Source organism: Amblyomma americanum, chromosome 8 (genome assembly GCF_052857255.1).
Source record: "Amblyomma americanum isolate KBUSLIRL-KWMA chromosome 8, ASM5285725v1, whole genome shotgun sequence".
Classification (NCBI taxonomy): Eukaryota; Metazoa; Arthropoda; class Arachnida; order Ixodida; family Ixodidae; genus Amblyomma; species Amblyomma americanum.
In genome coordinates, this window is record NC_135504.1 from 48,412,289 (window position 1) to 48,425,991 (window position 13,703).

Below are 13,703 nucleotides of genomic sequence, written 5' to 3' on the forward strand. Positions count from 1 at the left end.
TGCTAATTGGACCTTAAAAAATCTCTAGAAGAAGCAAAATATGCTGACACTCCTTAGTAAGCTTTCTGGAGGCAGCGTGATAAACTCTTCACATTTGCTTAACTTCAGAGAAAAATCAGCACAAGGCCAGTAGCGCAAACAGCAGTGTTGTGACGAACTGTCAAAAGGGGACTTCAATTGTCCAATCTTTTTTGGCAGTCACAAGCTTGCGGATAACCTGATTTTCTTTCAGCAGCTGTGCACTGTCGAGATCCTGATATGTCCAGTTGAAGTGACACTAAATTTTTTCCCGAGGTGGGATTTGGTCCTCAGTTTCGAATGCGAAATTCCAGGCTGAAAGAACAAGTTTATTCAAATGACACTTTGAGGAGGCATTGAAAAACTCTATATGCTGGCCTAAAGTGGTGTGCCTTACTACGGAGCATCGAGATTATAACGGCCGCTAAACCGCCGGGGTTATATTTCAACATTTCGAACACAAACAAAATGCGAGCATTGGATGTCGATGCGATATGCGCGCTGTACAAGCCCTTTACGTTAATGTGTTTGACCGGGCGCTCATTGGCAAGTTGCGCAAACATTGGAATCAATATACTCTCCCAAAAATACATTCACTTAATGGGCACAAAGTACTTGCATGAGCACTATAATTTAATCGTATTCTGTGTAAATCACTGTATAAAAAAAACTAATGAGCAGAATTTGATATTTTTCTATTCAAACCAATTCGTAAACCAATAGTGTTTTTGCCACCCAGTGGGTCTCAACCAGTTGAGATGAATTGGTTCTCGAATAGAAGACAAATGGTGCAGCAGTTGGCTTCAACTGGTTGCCCAACAAGTCGAAATGGTACACCAGTTGGCTTCAATTGGCCGACCAACTCAAAGGGTACACCAGTTGGTTTGAATCGATCGCCAAACTAGACCAAAGGATACACCAGTTGTTTTAAATCGGTCGCCCAACCAGACCAAAGTATGCACCAGTTGCTTTCACTCGGTTGCCCACCAATACCAAATCATACAGCGGTTGGTTTCAATCGGTTGCCCAACGGAAGGGCACACAAGTTGGTTTCAACTCGTCTACCGAGTCGGCCAAATTATACATCAATTAAAACTAAATGGGTGTCAAATTTGTTTTTAACTGGGCACCCAGCCAGACGAAATTGCCAACCAATTGAATGCAAATTGTACTCCCATTCAACAAAGCTTGCTGCCCTCTTAGTTTCGACAGGTTACTTACCTGTGCCCAATGGGTAGCCAATTGAAGGAAAATGGTGCACCGAATGAACCTAAATGGATGCCCAAAAGCTTTAGACTGGGCACCAAACGGTATCAAATTTTACACCATCGGAAGTTGTCTACCGCCCAGATTGGGGGCGCAGCTACGTTGGGGTGTTATGGTGCATTATTTTTTGAAATGCATTAAGAATGCATTTTGTTGTAAACGATTTTGTTAACACAAAATCTTTTAAAACAAAACAAATAAACAATTTTGTTTTAAATGATATACTTGTAAAGATCGTTCAGAACATGACGTGACTCAGATGTGAAAACTATCGGAGCTCATTTCTTTTCAATGAGAATAATTACTGTTCTGAACATTTTTTTTTCTTTCCAGGCAACTGAACAAATAAAACTGTGCCCACATGGATTATTCAATGAATAAAGTAATAAAACAGCATGATAAAATTACATTCAAATTATATTTGAAATTAAATTTTAGAATTTGATATCATATTCACTTGGTTCTGCAATATTTTATTTTCATCTATAGAGAAAAGAATCTCCGGCCTACATAACATGAAGCAGTGAGATTCAAATCTCTCGTAATTGCATACCATTCTTTTTGCGCTCGCCTGCTTCAATTTTCCCAACACTTTGTGTTTGAAAGATGTGGTTACACAGTAGAGGAGTGCGTTTTATCACTGCTTCCATATATTGCTTTTGCTAAATTAGTTCAATAACAAATATATATGCAGCGGTAATATCTTCAATTTTAATGGTGGGTTTTCCCCGAAATAAGAAACAGTAATGTGAAAATCCATGGTCACTGGTTCACACAGCTGAATTCCGGTAATGCGTCAAGAGTGTGCAGGCTGTTGGCCGATAAAAAAAGAGGACCGTTCACAATTATTCAAGCAATACATAATGGCTTACGGGGGTTCCCAAAGCGAATCAGGCGTTGAGAGACGCTGTAGTCAAGAGCTCCGGAAATTTCGATAACCGGGGGTTTTTTAACCTGCACTGACATCGCACAGCACCCTGACCTCTAGAATTTTGCGTCCCTCGAGATTTGACCGCTGCGGTCGGGATATCAAACAATAGATGAGGTAACAATATCCCTCACATTGCATGAGCGGAGGGTTTTGTGAGAAATAGCTACCGCTCAAAATAGATTCCCACGAATGCACTAGACTCCAAGGCGGTCAGGACGGCGTGCCACGGGAGTTATATCATCAGGGTCACAGGATATATTCCTATCTTCGACAAAATTTATATGAAACAGCTCGTGAATGCTTCGGTTTTGGTTATTTCATGCGCCAGCAGCGAACGATAACGGGTGATGTGCTCATTGTCCTTGAAATTCAAGATTTTATTGCTGCTCGTTTAAGAAGAAGAAGTGTACAGATATCTCTACCGCACTTTACACTTGCACACTCAATCACTTGCCTTGGCGGAAATAATCGTTAATCGTGAGTTGTTGCTTTCTTGTTAACAATACGCATATCTCGGGCTTAAAAGCAGCCGCCATGGCTGTACTGAATTTTGCCTTCAGTGCATGTTAACAAACAGTGACTGAAAAGAAATGCACCAAGGAAAAAAATTGTTCACAGAGGAAGGACTGATGTAAAGATTTGCCTAAAAATGCTGTTATTCGTGGTAATTAGACACTAATTCTACGAGAAAATTTTCACACAAAGCTTCATTCTATATAAGTAAAAATACGTCTTTTTTTTCTGCGGCTGCTGACAACACCATGCAGGCTGCTAGAAAACATGGCCGTGGACACTGCCGACGTGCCGCATACTCAATGTGAGCATGAAGAGCAAAGTTAAGAAAACTTATACCTGATTTTTGGACGAAACGTCCCACTCAAGAGGGCATACTCAGTGAGCCACGTTACATTTGCACAAAGATTAATCTATATGCGCTATGAAAGCTTTAAATCGAGCACGCGACATTTATCCGTAAAGTTTCGAGACTGAGTCCATTAAAAATGCATTTAACATTGAAATCATTTATGCAGCACCCCTTCGAAAAAGTCTCTCTTGAAGTCTATACACAGCTTCCAACCCTTCTTTAGGTCTTCGAAACAGTTGCAAAAACTGCTTCTTTAGGCAGGGCTGTCAGCTCGTTTGTAGTGGCGTCTTGAATGGCCTCTACGCTCCCCATCGAGCGACCTTTTAGGGCTCTCTTCACAAGAGCAAACAGGAAAAAATCGGATTAGCAGAAGGCAGGCGAGTATGGCGGATGGGGAACTACAGTAATGCTCTGCATGGCGAGAAATTTCGTCACGCTGAGAGAAGTGTGCAGCCTTGCGTTATCGTGGAGAAGGCTCCATTGTCCAGATGCCTGTAAGTCAGGGCGACGGCGTCGCAGTCCATCACGCATGTGTTGGAGCACACGAATATCAAATTCCTGATTCACCGTCTGCCCTTGTGGGACAAACTCGTGATGTATGATAACTCTGGCACCGAAAAAAACTATCAGCATCGTCTTTGCCTTTGTCTTCTGTCGCCGCACCTTTCTCTGTGCCAAAGAGCTTGTGGACCGCCATTCGGCGTTCTGCTTCTTTGTTTGAGGATCGTATTGAAAACACTATGCTTCGTCTTCAGCAATGATGCTGTCGACGAATGCAGCATCCTTCTCTGCCTCGGAGAGCAAATGAGCGCTCCCTGATTCCCGTGTGTCCTTCTGGTCCTGTGTGAGGGAGTGCGGCAAAAGACTGGCATTCAGCTTCCGTTTCCCCAAGTTCTCACGCAAAATTTGGTAGCATCTTGTCTTACTAATGTCGGGAGCATCTGATAGCTTGCGGACTGTAATGATGCGGTTTTTCTGTACGATTTACCTGATCCGACCCACGTTGTTTTCATTCCGTGAGGTTGGAGGGCGCCCCTACCTTGTGTCGCCTTCAACCGACGTTGTCCTCGAAACAAGCCTCTTGTGCCATTCGAAAACTCGCACCCGCGAAAATGTCTCGTTGCCGTAAGCGTATCTTTCACAAATTCCTCAATGTTTGTCAAAAACTATCCCTGCTCATGACTGATCAATAAAGTTTCCTTTTTATCTTTTTGTGAAAAGCGCTTATGGTATAGCAAGTATGAGTTATGGTGCACTCAAAACTGTTTACTCCGGCCCTGTACCCCGCTCACTAAGGTACCGGAAAGGTAAGAACGGTTAGCTTGATTGTTTTTACGCATACAATTTGCACACTAAGCGCATCTTTACAAAAACACTGATATTGGTATCGAGTGCAGTCGCGAAAGCTGTTACGAGAACTACCGCTTTTCATTGTTAAGTCGTAAATGGGATTCGTAGATATTTTCCACTGCTTTAGTTAATGATAAGAAGTTCTTTGAATTAGAAGACTACCAAGAATGTGCGGCGGATGTGCAATGTGAAATAGGAACTGCCAGACGTAAACCGGAAGCAAAGCATGCCAAGCTTGGCGTCCAAAAATACTAGTTAGATTTTAAGACTACTTATGTGCTGTGAATGCGAAAGCATTTGTGTGTCATCGTGAGCTGCTAGTTCACTATATTTACTAGTTAGTACTAGGTAGTAACTAGTACTACTGTCTCTTAGGTCTTTCCGGTGAAGGCGTTCAGGTCAACAGCTTTCGAGTGAAGGCCCTTAGGGAAGACCGCGCGACCTATGTTTACATATAAAGCGCCACTTTAACCAAGCCACAGGTCACTTCCGGTATGATGACGTCACTTGGGCTTCACTTCGCCTTTGGTAGACGACACGTCCGGCAATTTTATGGCACGTCCGGCCCGTTGATGGCACCTCCGCTTCCGGAACAATTTTGACGGCATATTGAATTTTCGTGAGTACATTTGGAGTCAACAAAGCCTAGTTTCGTTCCTGATGAGTCATTTTAGGCTTTCGCCTTAAAATTCTCGGCGAAATGCAGTTTCAGGCTTCCAAGTCCTCTCCTTTCTTAACTCGCTTATCAATCGCACAGACCAGATGTAGTTAATCTCGGTGACGCTTAAAAAAAACGCAAAACGTACTACGAAGTAAGTCTAGCTGAACAGAGTAGTTGTCAAGAGCTTTGAGTACACAATTGCATCTAACAAGGGGCTTTGTTAGAAGGTAAATGAGAAGAGAAATGTACACTACCCGCGCCAACTTGCCACGCAATGTGGGACACGCTCAGTGACGAGAAACTAAAACTTCCGCATCTGCGTCTCGCATAATGCGAACGCATGCGCTATAAGAGCGACACAAGAAGACAATACACACATGACTCAAGCGACACATCGTGCTTGTGTCGTGTGTGTATTTTCTTCTTGTGTTGCTCTTAGCGCATACGTTCGTATAATGATCAACCAACTGGCCCCAATATTAGCTTTGCGTGCGTCTCGCAGACTATTTCTCGGAAACAGCGATCTTCTGAGCTCGAGAGGGTGACATATTCTGCGATGTTGGGCATCCTTTTTCTAGTGATCCATGAGACAGGGATAAGTGGCTCGTGGCGGCAAAGCATTTATAGCAGCGTCGCTTTTTGATCCTTCGATGTCGGCTCTTCCTATCACTACGAAGCATAATTCGCCAAGAGTTGGATTGCTCACCCACTAATAGGGAACGTGAGCTGTTTTAGACCCTCATGAGACAGGTTAGTTTTTCTCTATGATTTCATTAAAGATGATCTTATCAATGACATTGCTTTGTCCGTTGTCACAGAGTGCTAAATACCTAGCCGTTATTTTTTCGAGCTCGATGTCCTGGAACGCTCATATAAGCGTTCTAAATTTGAGAAGCGCACGCGTCGTGTGTCTGCCTCCTTCTGTGTCCTCGTTTTCTCTCCCTACGTTGCGAAAAATGCACATATATACAGTATTCAACGACAAAGGCTAGCCGGGAGTTGAACTTCTTGCGACGCAACTTCAGGCGTTCTCCGCTGGAGCTAAAACAAGCCTGGTATATTGAAGATATTTGCATGATCTTACAGTGTGATGCGTGGTATGGGACTTGGCAACGAAAAAGAATGTAGATATAATGGAGCGATACACAAGCGCGCAGCTCGATTTGCGACCGGCGACTATGACTTAACGAACCGCTCATCTATTATTGTGAAACGAATGGGATAGCCCTTGATCTCTGAAAGGCGTAAGTATTTGCAACTAGCATCGCTTTCTAACATTATCAAAAATAAAACTGGGATTAATAGTGAACCTTACCTAAAGGAGCCCGCTTACGTTTTCGCCCGAGCGGACGACAGTATGAAAATAAGATACTATAGCTGCTGACTAAATGTTTTCAAATTTTTATTTTTTCCCCGAACGATACACGGGTGGTTGTGTTTGCCGGATTCAATCGTGCTGCGCCTTCTCCGTCGTTCTTCACATTGCTACATGACCGCCTTTTTAGATATTGAGACAACTTAATTGCTGCGCTCTTTCCCAGTTTTATTATGTATATAGCTTGTATGTTGTGTACGGTCCACTAAAGTGTTATCATTGAAGTTCTGCATTGTTTATGTTCATTTGCATAATATATGTATTGTAAGGGAGGACTTCACGGAGGACGTTTATTCTCACCCGCTGCAGAGATGTGCTCTCATCGAAGAGCGCCAGCGATGACGATGAGAATTTACAGGTGAAGGAGAAAAACGTCGCAGCCAGAGAGGCGACGACGACGAAGGCGCCTAAAGTGCTCACACTAACTACACGCGATCCATGGGATCTGCTGACCTATCAAAGTCAGGCAGATTTAGCGACCCGCCTTGCGAATCCAAACTCATCACCGCCTCCGCTCCTTCATTTGGACAATTTTACCCTCCTTTCATCAAGAAAGGAACTCTGCCGGCGCCGCACACGTGCTCTCATCCCTCCGTAGGCGGTAACCCTCCCCCGCGGTCTTACCCGTGCAGAGGAGGTTGCGCCTAGGAGGATCCGGGTCGGAGTTGCCCTCACACCAGCCATAACTCGGAAGTGGCCTCAGTACCGAGAATTGTTTCCTCGGCCAGGGTGTTCAATATGTAAACACGAGGACATTGAGGCCGACATTCATCACTTAATGTGGGACTACCCAGCTCTCAAGCCTACAAGGATCCGGTACCTGATGGTAGCAGGTCTTTTACTAAGCAACCCTTCTTCATACATTGCCTGGACGCAGGGACCGTACCATCGTTCTCTACTGGACTTCATCAAATCAGCTAACCTTTTTCCATCAATTTAATGTTTACTACATCATTCATCACACCTTGAGCCATCATTGATGCCCTGGGGCAATAAATTTCGCTTCAAAAAAAAAAAAACTACCCGCGCGGTCAGAAGCGGCCAGCCTGGCCGCGATCAGTCTGATGCAGAGCGCCGAATGAAAGGCTTCAGGAGGGAGACGTGGACAATTTCAGTCCCGCGGTAACGGCGGTCCGGCGAAGGATCAACAGGAGTGACGCGGTAGTTAACTGGTGAAGTTTGGTTGAGCACCAAGTAGGGACCAATGAAAGGAGGCTGAAACTTGTCGTGAAGACCAGGCATCCGCAGAGGGGTAGACAGCAAGACCTCGTCTGCAGGGTTGAACGAGACAACGCGGTGCGTCGTGTCGTAGTGACTTGTGATCTTCCTGGCAGGCTTCAGTGTTCAGGCGAGCAAGGCGGCGGCATCGGGACACACGGGAGAGAAATTGTTCGTGGAGAGACGGCGAGGAGCTCGCAGGCGCAGAGGAGAAAGAGGCATCGAGAAGGGTAGTGGGAGAACGGCCGTAAACGAGAAAAAACGGGTAGTAACCAGTGGTTCGTTGCAACGCTGAATATTAGGAAAAAGTGAGGAAAGAAAGGACTGCGTCCCAATTCTGGTGGTCAGGTTCGACGTACATAGCAGTCATATCTGACAGGGTACGATGGAATCGCTGAGTAAGGCCATTGGTCTGGGGGTGGTAGCTAGACGTCATCTTGAGAAGTGTAGAAGCAGCTTGCAGAACGTCGGCAACAACGGTTGAAAGGAACGTCCGGCCGCGGTCACTGGGAAGCATCTGAGGGGCGCCGTGGAGCAGCACGATGGATTGGCGAAATCAAGAGACAACTTCGGGCGACGTTTATTCTCACCCGCTGGCAGAGACCTGCCCGCAGCGAACAGCGCCAAGAGATGACGATGGGAATTTCACAGGCGAAAGAGAATGAAGTCGGAGCCAGAGAGGCGACGACAACGAAGGCGCATAAAGTAGTCACAGAATTTTGTATAGTACACCAAATGTGTGTATTCCATCATGTTTCTTGCATTTCTCTACAGTAATGCCCAGCAGGGCAATGGAAGAACCTGTAAAAGTACATAAATAAAAAAGAATGAAACACATATAACATGCCAAAACGGCCGAGAGGAGCCGTGGGGATGATGTCACATGCACACGGCCCCATTTCGGAACGTTATAATTCAGGGTCCACGCTGACGCAAAATATATTCTTTTTATGTTCAATATAAACTCTCCGGCTACAGAAACTTCTGTCCGTGTAGCACAAGCTACCGTGTAATAAACGAAAAATATATATGCGCCTGCTAATTAACGTAACATGATAGCATTTTCCGCATTCACACAAGCAGAGTGCTTACCGTAGATGCATCTCGGCTCTCAGCCTTAGGGCCCTCGTCATATGCTAAGAGTTGCATAAATCAAATGCGTTGGCAGAGAGATTATACTTATCTGACTCACAAATACACCTCAATCCATTTTCTAGGGTGGGCCTAGCTTCAATATTTTATACGTAGGAAGTTTGAGGGGTGGGCCAACATCTATAATTTGAGGGTCCTCAATATTTGCGAATTTGGCGGTGCCCTATGATTGGTCCACTGATGGTCACGCGGTGTTGATAACGTGAAAACCCATGCAATCGCATTTATAGATCGCGGGGGGTCCCCATACCCTTAACCGGGCAGGGGTGCAACGGTTCAGCGATATGCCGCTGCTCCGGAAGCTTACTTTAATAAACGCAGCGACCAGTAGGTCTTGTGATACCCGGGTCTCTATTCCCGAGTTCCCGTAAGGCTCGTGCGCATGGCCAGGGTGGGCATGTTCCGACTGCATTGAACTTGACAACAGTGGGCAGTTAGCTCACAGTGCGGTGGGCCGGTTTCGAATCAGGGAATTTCAACTTTGGAATTGCTTTCCGATTTGTCAAATGGGGTCACGTGACTCCTACTGACCAATCATAGAATTTTATTACAGAGAAATCAGAGACTGCATGACGACGGCCTAAGTGCTGTCGCATTGCTATCAGCGACTGGTGCTGTTTAATGGCAAAACCGAAGAAGAGTTCCAGTGACATTTCTGTGGGTCGAAAACACCGGTCCGTTGGCTGCGTGACGAGATAGGTGACTACCCACGCCAGCGGAGACTGCCTCTCACTCACTCGCTCACTCATACTCACAGCCGTAAAGTAAGTCCTCTGCGAATCTGCTGCAACAGGAGTTTACAGGAAGACGTCGGCTGAAACCGGTTCATTGCACGTCACCAGTCCACACTGAGTCGCTCTTTAAAGAAAGCCTCCGTAGCGCTGTCCAGAAGTGGCGGCTCGCTTTTCCCAGGGCTGCGACCAACCGTCCTTCTATTGAGAAATATTCCCAAATTCGTGGGAGCATGATGAACGTCCTTTGATGGTTTGACGGCACATACACGATAATAAAGGCTCCTTCAAAATTTTACTTAGAGGTGATCAAAGAATCAATGAGATTATCTTGCGTGAGCCAGGAGAACTGGGACAAGAACAAAAACCACGTATATTCCCTTGCGTAAATCTTCAAAAGGTACTTAAACAAGAAATGAAAATTACACCATTTATCGCAGTGATCAAACATTTTGGAATAGAAAAATGTACGTGATTTAGCCATAGTTAAGGTTTCGGGTAATTCATCTTTAGCCAGAAAAAGTCGGCAGAGACACATTAGATTGCTTACGTGTGAGAAGGCGCAAGCCCGCCTGCACACTTTTGTTCACACAGCCGGCGCTGCGGCGTGATATAACCGGATGCCGCGCAGCTAGCGATTCTACGGCTGAACTGCTCTGTGAATCTACCGCCGCTACGTCGTCGCACCCCTTCTGACTAGCCTTTGAAGGCACTCGCCGCTATAGTGCGACACGCGCCCCGCCTTATGGGCATGAAGGGATAGATAATGGTTTAATGCCCACATATACAGAATTGGGTGTTCTCCACTTTACATTCATAGATTTCTGGGAGTCCTCGTACCGTTCCTGGCGGAGTGGAGTCGCAGTTAAGCGGTGCGCCACTGGCCTGGGGTGGTAGGTGCTGCCACTGCTGAAATTTGCGACGTCTAGGTTGCTGTTCCTGAGCAACCTCGCTCTACAATCATTAATTTAACCACCATCTGCCAGGTTGCATGTGGGGGCCATCTTTTGTGCGTACCATCGAGTGTCATCACACACAAACACACACGCACACACACACACGGAGATTTTGCTGAAGGCGGCAAGTAAGGCTTACGCCTTAAAAACATTAAGATTAAAGAGAGTATAAACAATAATGAACACTGATTTATTTAAGACACATTAGCTTGCTGCCTTTGCTCTGCAAGTCCTATATTTTGTGGTCAAGGTATTTGGTCAGGCACAGTTTTGTTAAATAAACTTGCGGCAGAAGAAAAACCTGCACGAGCTTAGACGCCAGAAAACTGCTTGTACTTGTTGCTCGTTTCACTTTAGATGAATTGCTCAACTCTCCCGTCATTCGACGTGTCAGCTCTTTCTGTAGTCTGAAACGTATGCTATCATTGCAGATGGAATGTTTTTTTTTAATTTCTGAAGTGAGCTAGCCCACAGTCGTAATTATCGACAATTACATAATACAAAAATAAGCTACTGTCAGTGTGTAATTAATCTTCCGAAATCGTATTCTTTTTCAGGTAGTCTAAACACTATTCACAAGCACGAGACCTTAGCTGGCAATCTCGCCCGAGAAATGGAAAGAAGAGCAAAAAATGGTAGCAAGATGATCTCAAGAAAAAAGGCGTATTTTGACATTTGTAATTGGAGTGATGAAATTAAAACATTCATACCCACGTCGCGTTGCTGGGTCGTCTATTTTCCACGGATATATTTATTTCATACCAATGCAAAGTGCAACATAGACCGTTGTTCATAAAAACTACCGAGAATGTTTACTGTATGCGAATCAGTCTGAAAGAACGGATTGGTACTATTTAGAAGACGACGGTGAGCTGGCAGTGCCGCTTGACGGAGCGCTACCTCTAGGCCAGCTGCGAACGCGCAAGAGACGACTTTGCTCGGGTCCGAGCCAGCGGATTAGTGCCGCATAAAAGACGACGATGAGCGGACAGGGCTGCGAGACAAACGGCTCGCACTAGGCCTGTTGCGAACACACAAGGAACGATTTTGTTCGGGGTTGTTACCCATCGGATTAGAGCTTGAGCATTAAAATACCGACATTGAGTGTACCTATGGGAAACCTGCGCTGCCAAGGTGGCACTGGAATTGTTCCATTCGGTGACCCAAAACTGTCTTTGCCAGCCGCTTGGGCCGCTGCAAACGCGAGTACACATTCTGCGCGATTAGATACCCACGTGTGGCTGACAGCATTCATTGCCTAGCTTCTCTTCCCGTCCCCCAGAGCAGAGTAGCAGGCGAGATATTTATTTTTCAGGCAAACCTCTCTGCCTTTCCTATCAATAAACCCTGTCTCTCTTCTCTCGGCGTAGCCCAGATAGCTGACGCACGGCACGTGCGCCTTCTACAGGGCGCGGAGGCTCACGCCAATAAGCGCCTGAAGGTGGCGCAGAAAAGTACTAATAGTACTACCCAAAAATGCTTGCTCTTCTCGCTAGGCAGTGTGTTATGGCGCTGCAATCGGCACTGCAAACTTCAGCGCAAGTTCCCTATTGCTAAAATGAAAGAACGTGCCAAGAAGTGCACAAACTTTTCGAATCTCCGCCGCCGCAGCAAACGCTTCATCACCTCTTCTCCACATATGACTGGGCATCCTAACGTTCAGAACCACTGCTCTGTGCTTAATAAACCGTGATTCAGCTGGTAGTTAGTAAGCGCTTGTCTTTATCTTTTTTCTCTGTCATCGCCGTGTTGTTTGCGTTGCTTTGTTTTTCCTGCTATCCTTCCAACATGCGATATTTCGTACAAGACAGAAAATGCACCACTATAGTGCCTAGAACATACTGGCTAGTGAGCCAACCATGGCCAACCTGGTGGAACCGCGAGCGATGAAAGCCGACGGCCGCCGCATGGAGTGCTGCAGGTCGGCAGGGTGCGGGCTGCGCTGTCTCGCTCTCGCGCAAAGTGAGTGCTCCATCTTTGCATTCCTCAAGCCGTAAGCGACCATAGCTGTCATTGAGGCAGCTGATTGCAGGTTTCGGTGTTTGAGTTTCCGACTATAAGCTGCATATTAAATGCTTGTCGCTTGCGCAAAAGCTTCTATGAAGTTCTGCACATCTTCGAGCTTCGGGCATCTGGTGCTTACGAAGGGAGCAGGGAATTTGTGTTCCAGGGCCGATGAAATATGGCCTTTTAATATAATGTACCTTTTCGGTAACATTTTTTTTACAAAGCAGGTGAAACGCGTCAGTTAATTTTACTGCCTTTTATTTAGATGTAGAGCGTGCTTGGTTTTGAGCCAGAATTTGGTGCGTACAGAAAGCGCAGGACTCTCCATCGTACCTCGTAGATAACAAACACTTCTCAGCAAAAATCATGCGTTTGTTGGAAGTGCGAAGACTTCGAAGACGTCGTAGAATGGATGCACTGTCGCTGGTGGTCGGCACACGTTCACAATCGTTTTGCAATCCCCAAAATCACCAGCGCTTCCTTCTTTAAAACCACAGCGTATTGTACACTTTTCAATTACTAGCGCTCCGTTGTCGGCACCATTCCTTCCAGGCTCACCGATTCGGTACTCTCAATGGCTCAGCACAACTCGAAGGCTTCCGACGCAGGTCGCCTGTGACGCTTTGCTGGAAGCTTTTGCTCGCACAGATGACTAGTTCTCCTCTTTGCTGATATTTGATGCACAATGTCTTTTAGATAATTCTTGACTACCGTAGGCATGGTGTCGGGTTTCAGACGTGGTTTATAGCGCGGAAGCTCGCTGGTTACGCCGCTTACGGTGATACTGAACATTTGCTCAATACAACTGCTCTCAAAATGTATTTTACAAACGACAGTAGTGGTGTCAGCCTTCCGTCTTCTCTTTTGAAGTTTAGTTCCCATTCTTAAGGTTGGTAGCATCAGATAGTGCAGTAATCATTGAAACGCCCTCCGTGTTCTAGCGGTAACCGCTTTTACACTGTGGCACAAAGAGAGCCTTTTCTTTCCACTGTCGCTTCAGCTTCCAAATCTTTTTGTGCCGTTACATGTAGCTCGTTTCGTGATCGGCACGGGAAAATAACAATCGGGAGCTCAGTCTATGATTTGGCTACACGGTTTAAAGACGCAGAAAGGACACAAGCGTTCAAAGAACGCGCAAACAAAACCGACGAAATGACCACTGAACTACTGGGA